We start from the raw sequence: 8,103 nt of genomic DNA, 5'->3' as shown, positions 1-8,103 counted from the left end.
AGATGGATCTAGTGTATCAAAATATTTGTTTAAATACATACTCCTCTGGGAACACATTGTACATTCCATATTGGACATGTTGGAGTATATCTTTTGCCCAAATTGAATACGAATCTGTAATGCTAATCCCCCCCCACCCACAAAATGTTCCAATAGCTACCGTGTCAACTTCACCGTTAAGCTTGAAACCCACATCAATACAGATGACATCATGTAGTCATGATAGACAGATGGGTTCACCTGTTAAGGCATCAATACAGATGACATCATGTAGTCATGGGTTCACCTGTTCCTCCCGCATCAATACAGATGACATCATGTAGTCATGGGTTCACCTGTTCCTCCCGCATCAATACAGATGACATCATGTAGTCATGGGTTCACCTGTTCTCCCTCATCAATACAGATGACATCATGTAGTCATGGGTTCACCTGTTCCTCCCGCATCAATACAGATGACATCATGTAGTCATGGGTTCACCTGTTCCTCCCGCATTATACAGATGACATCATGTAGTCATGGGTTCACCTGTTCCTCAGGCATCAATACAGATGACATCATGTTTAGTCATGGGTTCACCTGTTCCTCCCGCATCAATACAGATGACATCATGTAGTCATGGGTTCACCTGATCCTCCCTCATCAATACAGATGACATCATGTAGTCATGGGTTCACCTGATCCTCCCGCATCAATACAGATGACATCATGTAGTCATGGGTTCACCTGTTCCTCCCGCATCAATACAGATGACATCATGTAGTCATGGGTTCACCTGTTCCTCCGCATCAATACAGATGACATCATGTAAAGTCATGGGTTACCTGATCCTCCCGCATCAATACAGATGACATCATTTAGTCATGGGTTCACCTGTTCCTCCCGCATCAATACAGATGACATCATGTAGTCATGGGTTCACCTGTTCCTCAAATTCATCAATACAGATGACATCATGTAGTCATGGGTTCACCTGATCCTCCTCATCAATACAGATGACATCATGTAGTCATGGGTTCACCTGATCCTCCCGCATCAATACAGATGACATCATGTAGTCATGGGTTCACCTGTTCCTCCCCCATCAACAAGATGACATCATGTAGTCATGGGTTCACCTGATCCTCCCTCATCAATACAGATGACATCATGTAGTCATGGGTTCACCTGTTCCTCCCGCATCAATACAGATGACATCATGTAGTCATGGGTTCACCTGTTCCTCCCGCATCAATACAGATGACATCATGTAGTCATGGGTTCACCTGATCCTCCCATCAATACAGATGACATCATGTAGTCATGGGTTCACCTGTTCCTCCCGCATCAATACAGATGACATCATGTAGTCATGGGTTCACCTGTTCCTCCCGCATCAATACAGATGACATCATGTACAGTCGTGGCCAAATATTTTGAGAATGACACAAGTATGAATTTTCAAAGTCTGCTGCTTCAGTGTCTTTAGATATTTTTGTCAGATGTTACTATGGAATACTGAAGTATAATTACAAGCATTTCATAAGTGTCAAAGGCTTTTATTGACAATTACATGAAGTTGATGCAAAGAGTCAATATTTGCAGTGTTGACCCTTCTTTTTCAAGACAATCCACCCTGGCATGCTGTCCAATTAACTTCTGGGCCACATCCTGAATGATGGCAGCCTATTCTTGCATGATCAATGCTTGGTCAGTTTGTCAAAATTTGTGGGGTTTTGTTTGTCCACCCGCCTCTTGAGGTTTGACCACAAGTTCTCAATGGGATTAAGGTCTGTGGAGTTTTCTGACCGTGGACCCATAATATCAATGTTTTGTTCCCTGAGCCACTTAGTTATCACTTTTGCTTTATGGCAAGGTGCTCCATCATGCTGGAAAAGGCATTGCTCATCACCAAACTGTTCCTGGATGTCTAGACCTAGACCAGGGTTGTCCAACTCATTCCCTAGAGCCTAGACCAGAGCTGTTTAATTCATTCCCTAGAGTCAAGACCAGGGTTGTCCAACTCATTCCCTAGAGTCTAGACCTGGGTTGTCCAACTCATTCCCTAGAGTCTAGACCAGGGTTGTTCAACTTATTCCCGAGAGTCTAGACCAGGGTTGTCCAACTCATTCCCTAGAGCCTAGACCAGAGCTGTTTAATTCATTCCCTAGAGTTGAGACCAGGGTTGTCCAATTCATTCCCCAGAGTCTAGACCAGGATTGTCCAATTCATTCTCTAGAGTAGACCTGATCTGTCCAACTCATTCCCTAGATTCTAGACCAGAGCTGTTTAATTAATTCCCTAGAGTCTAGACCAGGCATGTCTAACTCTTTCCCTCGAGTCTAGACCAGGGTTGTCCAACTCATTCCCTAGATTCTAGACCAGGGTTGTCCAATTTACTCCCTAGAGTCTAGACCAGGGTTGTCCAATTCATTCCCTAGATTCTAGACCAGGGTTGTCAAATTTACTCCCTAGAGTCTAGACCAGGGTTGTCCAATTCATTCCCTAGAGTCTAGACCTGGGTTGTCCAACTCATTCCCTAGACCAGAGTTGTCCAACTCATTCCCTAGAGTCTAGACCGGGGTTGTCCAATTCATTCTCTAGAGTAGACCTGATCTGTCCAACTCATTCCCTAGATTCTAGACCAGAGCTGTTTAATTCATTCCCTAGAGTCTAGACCAGGGTTGTCCAATTCATTCCCTAGAGTCTAGACCTGGGTTGTCCAACTCATTCCCTAGAGTCTAGACCAGGGCTGTCCAATTCATTCCCTAGAGTCTAGATCAGGGTTGTCCAATTCATTCCCTAGAGTCTAGATCAGGGTTGTCCAACTCTTTCCCTTGTGTCTAGACCAGGGTTGTCCAACTCATTCCCTAGATTATAGACCAGGGTTGTCCAACTCTTTCCCTTGTGTCTCGACCATGGTTGTCAAATTCATGCCCTAGAGTCTAGACCAGGGTTGTCCAACTCATTCATTAGAGTCTAGACTAGGGTTATCCAATTCATTCCTAGAGTCTAGACCAGTCCAGCTCATTCTAGAGTCTAGACCAGGGTTGTCCAACTCATTCCCTAGAGTCTAGACCGGGGTTGTCCAATTCATTCTCTAGAGTAGACCTGATCTGTCCAACTCATTCCCTAGAGTCTAGACCAGAGCTGTCCAACTCTTTCCCTTGTGTCTAGACCAGGGTTGTCCAACTCATTCCCTAGATTCTAGACCAGGGTTGTCCAATTTATTCCCTAGTGTCTCGACCATGGTCGTCAAATTCATTCCCTAGAGTCTAGACCAGGGTTGTCCAATTCATTCCCTAGAGTCTAGACCAGGGTTGTCCAGCTCATTCCCTAGAGTCTAGACCAGGGTTGTCCAAGTCATTCCCTAGAGTCTAGACCGGGGTTGTCCAATTCATTCTCTAGAGTAGACCTGATCTGTCCAACTCATTCCCTAGAGTCTAGAGCAGGGTTGTCCAATTCATTCCCTAGAGTCTAGACCTGGGCTGTCCAATTCATTCCCTAGAGTCTAGATCAGGGTTGTCCAACTCATTCCCTAGTCTACACCAGGGTTGTCCAACTCATTCCCTAGAGTCTACACCAGGGTTGTCCAACTCATTCCCTAGAGTCTACACCAGGGTTGTCCAACTCATTCCTTAGAGTCTTGACCAGGGTTGTCCAACTCATTCCCTGTAGACCAGGGTTGTTCTTAAATCAGGGGTTTCTAAAACTCAAGGAGTGCACATTTGTTTTTTTTTGCCTTTTTACGACACAGCTGATTCAAATAATCAGCTAATCATCAAGCTTCGATCATTTGAATCAGCTGTGTGGCGTTAGAGCAAAAACAACAACATGCGGCTCCTGATGTTCCCGAGGACCGAGTTTGGGGAAACTGTCCTCACTAATCAGTGACCGTAAGTGATCAATCAAGTACAAGTGAGGAGTTCAAACCTGACGACACTCTGCTCTCCAAGGAATGAGTTTGACACCTAATGATATAATAATGGTAACTATGGTAACAATGTTTACCGACACAGGAGTTATACTGCATTGATATTCACATGGTACTTCATATAAAAATGACCTTACAAGATCAGTCTGATGAAACCAAACAACACTAAAAAGTTTGTTTTTATATATATATATGTTTTATTTATTTTTGTCAGGTAAAAGCAGAGAAGAAGTGCTTTAGTCTGCGACAGCATGCAGCTTTAGGGGTCCTGTCTGTCCGTACTGAGAGCCTGAGGTAGAAGTTGCCCTTAACCAAAGATCTAGGATCAGATTCCTCTCTATCAAACAAAACTGTAAGTCTCGGAAAATCCCAGACCTGGGGCAACACTGTTAATGTGGGAGGCAACTCGTCTGCCTAGAGACAAGTCAAAACCTTAACCATTAGGGAAGATGACTAAACTGACTTCAGATCATTCTCTAGTCAACTTCAACCCCATCCTACTCAGTTGGACTGGGTTAGCAGTATGATTTACTTTCCCTGAAATCCCAGTTGGGAGGATTGCCCAATTATACCTCACATTTCCAACCAGGATTTCTGGAAAATACAGGAAAAGTTATTGGAATTGTGCAACCCTAACACCAACCCTCTTATAATCCGGTCTACATAGCGCTATTATAACAATAACAGGTGTTTTAGACAGTCATAACTAGTCATGTGTACGACCACTGACTTAAAATAACAGCCTACTGTCATGACACAAACCCCGATTTGAGGTCAGCTACTTGGCTAGAGTTACTGTAGATATTGAGGTCAGCTACTTGGCTAGAGTTACTGTAGATATTGAGGTCACCTACTTGGCTAGAGTTACTGTAGATATTGAGGTCACCTACTTGGCTAGAGTTACTGTAGATATTGAGGTCTGCTACTTGACTAGAGTTACTGTAGATATTGAGGTCAGCTACTTGGCTAGAGTTACTGTTAGATATTGAGGTCAGTTACTTGACTAGAGTAACTGTAGATATTGAGGTCACCTACTTGGCTAGAGTTACTGTAGATATTGAGGTCAGCTACTTGACTAGAGTTACTGTAGATATTGAGGTCAGCTACTTGGCTAGAGTTACTGTAGATATTGAGATCACCTACTTGGCTAGAGTTACTGTAGATATTGAGGTCAGCTACTTGACTAGAGTAACTGTAGATATTGAGGTCAGCTACTTGGCTTGAGTTACTTTAGATATTGAGGTCACCTACTTGACTAGAGTTACTGTAGATATTGAGGTCATCTACTCGGCTAGAGTTACTATGGATATTGTAGCAACCAACGCTTAGCGACCTCTTCAAAGTTGTACCATCTCTTGGCGTAACGGTGTTGGGTTGACAGTGGTTGGACCTGTGCTTGAATCCCGGGTTGGGGCTAACCCCTCAAATCACTACAATTGGCTATACCAAGCTAACGAGCTGACCTAAACAGTGGTATGTGCCATAACGGGGGGGGGGGGTAAGTTAGGTAACATAAGCTGTATGTTTACTGGTTCCTATATGAGCAGGTCTACCTCACCGCTCGTCTCAACCGTGGCATAGCTTTGTCATTAGGAGGTAAAATGGTGGTGGCCCCAACTAGGGTGGATCGACCCGCGGGAATGCGGCTTGGTGCATTTCATGACCATCTAGGTAGGGCACAGGTGTCAAACTGATTCCACGGAGGGCCGAGTGGCTGTTTTTAACCGCGCCTACCTTGTACTTGATTGAGGAATTAGGTCATTGGTAAGGAACTCCCCTCACCTGGTTGTCTAGGTCTCAGTAAGGAACTCCCCTCACCTGGTTGTCTAGGTCTCACCTGGTTGTCCAGGTCTCAGTAAGGAACTCCCCTCACCTGGTTGTCTAGGTCTCAGTAAGGAACTCCCCTGACCTGGTTGTCCAGGTCTCAGTAAGGAACTCCCCTGACCTGGTTGTCTAGGTCTCAGTAAGGAACTCCCCTGACCTGGTTGTCCAGGTCTCAGTAAGGAACTCCCCTCACCTGGTTGTCTAGGTCTAAGTAAGGAACTCCCCTCACCTGGTTGTCTAGATCTCAGTAAGGAACTCCCCTCACCTGGTTGTCCAGGTCTCAGTAAGGAACTCCCCTCACCTGGTTGTCTAGGTCTCAGTAAGGAACTCCCCTCATCTGGTTGTCTAGGTCTCAGTAAGGAACTCCCCTCACCTGGTTGTCTAGGTTTTAGTAAGGAACTCCCCTCACCTGGTTGTCTAGGTTTTAGTAAGGAACTCCCTCACCTGGTTGTCTAGGTTTTTAGAAAGGAACTCCGCTCACCTGGTTGTCTAGGTTTTAGTAAGGAACTCCCCTCACCTGGTTGTCCAGGTCTCAGTAAGGAACTCCCTCACCTGGTTGTCTAGGTCTCAGTAAGGAACTCCCCTCACCTGGTTGTCTAGGTCTCAGTAAGGACCTCCCTCACCTGGTTGTCTAGGTCTCAGTAAGGACCTCCCCTCACCTGGTTGTCTAGGTCTCAGTAAGGAACCCCCTCACCTGGTTGTCCAGGTCTCAGTAAGGAACTCCCCACACCTGGTTGTCTCAGTCTCACCTGGTTGTCCAGGTCTCAGTAAGGAACTCCCCACACCTGGTTGTCTCAGTCTCACCTGGTTGTCCAGGTCTCAGTAAGGAACTCCCTCACCTGGTTGTCCAGGTCTCAGTAAGGAACTCCCCTCACCTGGTTGTCCAGGTCTCAGTAAGGAACTCCCCTCACCTGGTTGTCCAGGTCTCAGTAAGGAACTCCCCTCACCTGGTTGTCTAGGTTTTAGTAAGGAACTCCCCTCACCTGGTTGTCTAGGTTTTAGTAAGGAACTCCCCTCACCTGGTTGTCTGGGTCTCAGTAAGGAACTCCCCTGACCTGGTTGTCTAGGTCTCAGTAAGGAACTCCCCTCACCTGGTTGTCTAGGTCTCAGTAAGGAACTCCTCACCTGGTTGTCTAGGTCTCAGTAAGGAACTCCCCTCACCTGGTTGTCTAGGTTTTTGAACTCCCTCACCTGGTTGTCTAGGTTTTAGTAAGGAACTCCCCTCACCTGGTTGTCTAGGTTTTAGTAAGGAACTCCCCTCACCTGGTTGTCTAGGTTTTAGTAAGGAACTCCCCTCACCTGGTTGTCTAGGTTTTAGTAAGGAACTCCCCTCACCTGGTTGTCTAGGTTTTAGTAAAAACTCCCCACCTGGTTGTCTAGGTCTCAATGAACTCCCATGGATTTAGTAAGGAACTCCTCACCTGGTTGTCTAGGTTTTAGAAAGAAACTCCCCTCACCTGGTTGTCTAGGTTTTAGTAAGAAACTCCCCTAAAAGATGATTTGACCCTGTGAGTATAATGAGCAAAAACCAACACACGCACCCCTTGGAGTCCCAAAAACCAACACACGCACCCCTTGGAGTCCCAAAAACCAAGTTTGGGAAACACTGCACTCGGTCCTCCATGGAATGAGTTTGACACCCCTGATCTTAGGGCTGAATCCTAACTTTTTATTCGTTTATCCTTCATTTAACCAGGGAAGTCTCAATGGGACTTTTGACTTTTAAGTGAGTCCTGGACTTGTGGTCGGTCTGTGCACTTTACTTGCATATTCAGGCATCTCTCCCATTGACTTCAATGCATGATTTAGGCAGAGGTCACAGAGTTCGGTATGTGTATCAAAAGTTACGATTCAACCCTGTGAGTATAATGACAAGCAGCAAGACTTGGGCTAGGGGAGAACTGTAAAATACACATGTGAAATAAAGTGCTCCCCAAACACTGTCCATTTACATTTAAAACCAGAGGCTTTCATGTTCATTTATAGTCATGCTTGTAACATTATCAGCTAGCAATCTTATTTTTTAATGACCAGGAGCACACAGCTGACATCCAATGAACATGAAAGCACATTAAGTTCTTCTTCTCGGAACTATCTGAACTAAAAGGAATGAACATGAAAGGATCTTTCAGTCACTCAGTACATATATAATGAGCTTATTCTAGAGGAAGGTGCTGCTTATAACACAGATACATTTTACAAGTCATGATTAACAACTTTAATAATAATAATAATAAGTGACCTAGAAGATTTCTATTTTTTAAAACCCAAACCAGACTAGACTTTTCAGTAGCTTCTCGATGGGTTCGGCAGACGAGTGGTTCATGTCGATAAGAGAAAAGGGACATCAGTAACTCATTATTAT

Source organism: Oncorhynchus masou, chromosome 13, assembly GCF_036934945.1.
Source record: "Oncorhynchus masou masou isolate Uvic2021 chromosome 13, UVic_Omas_1.1, whole genome shotgun sequence".
NCBI classification, from domain to species: domain Eukaryota; kingdom Metazoa; phylum Chordata; class Actinopteri; order Salmoniformes; family Salmonidae; genus Oncorhynchus; species Oncorhynchus masou.
The sequence above is the reverse complement of the archived record's forward strand: the minus strand, read 5'-3'. Positions refer to the sequence as shown.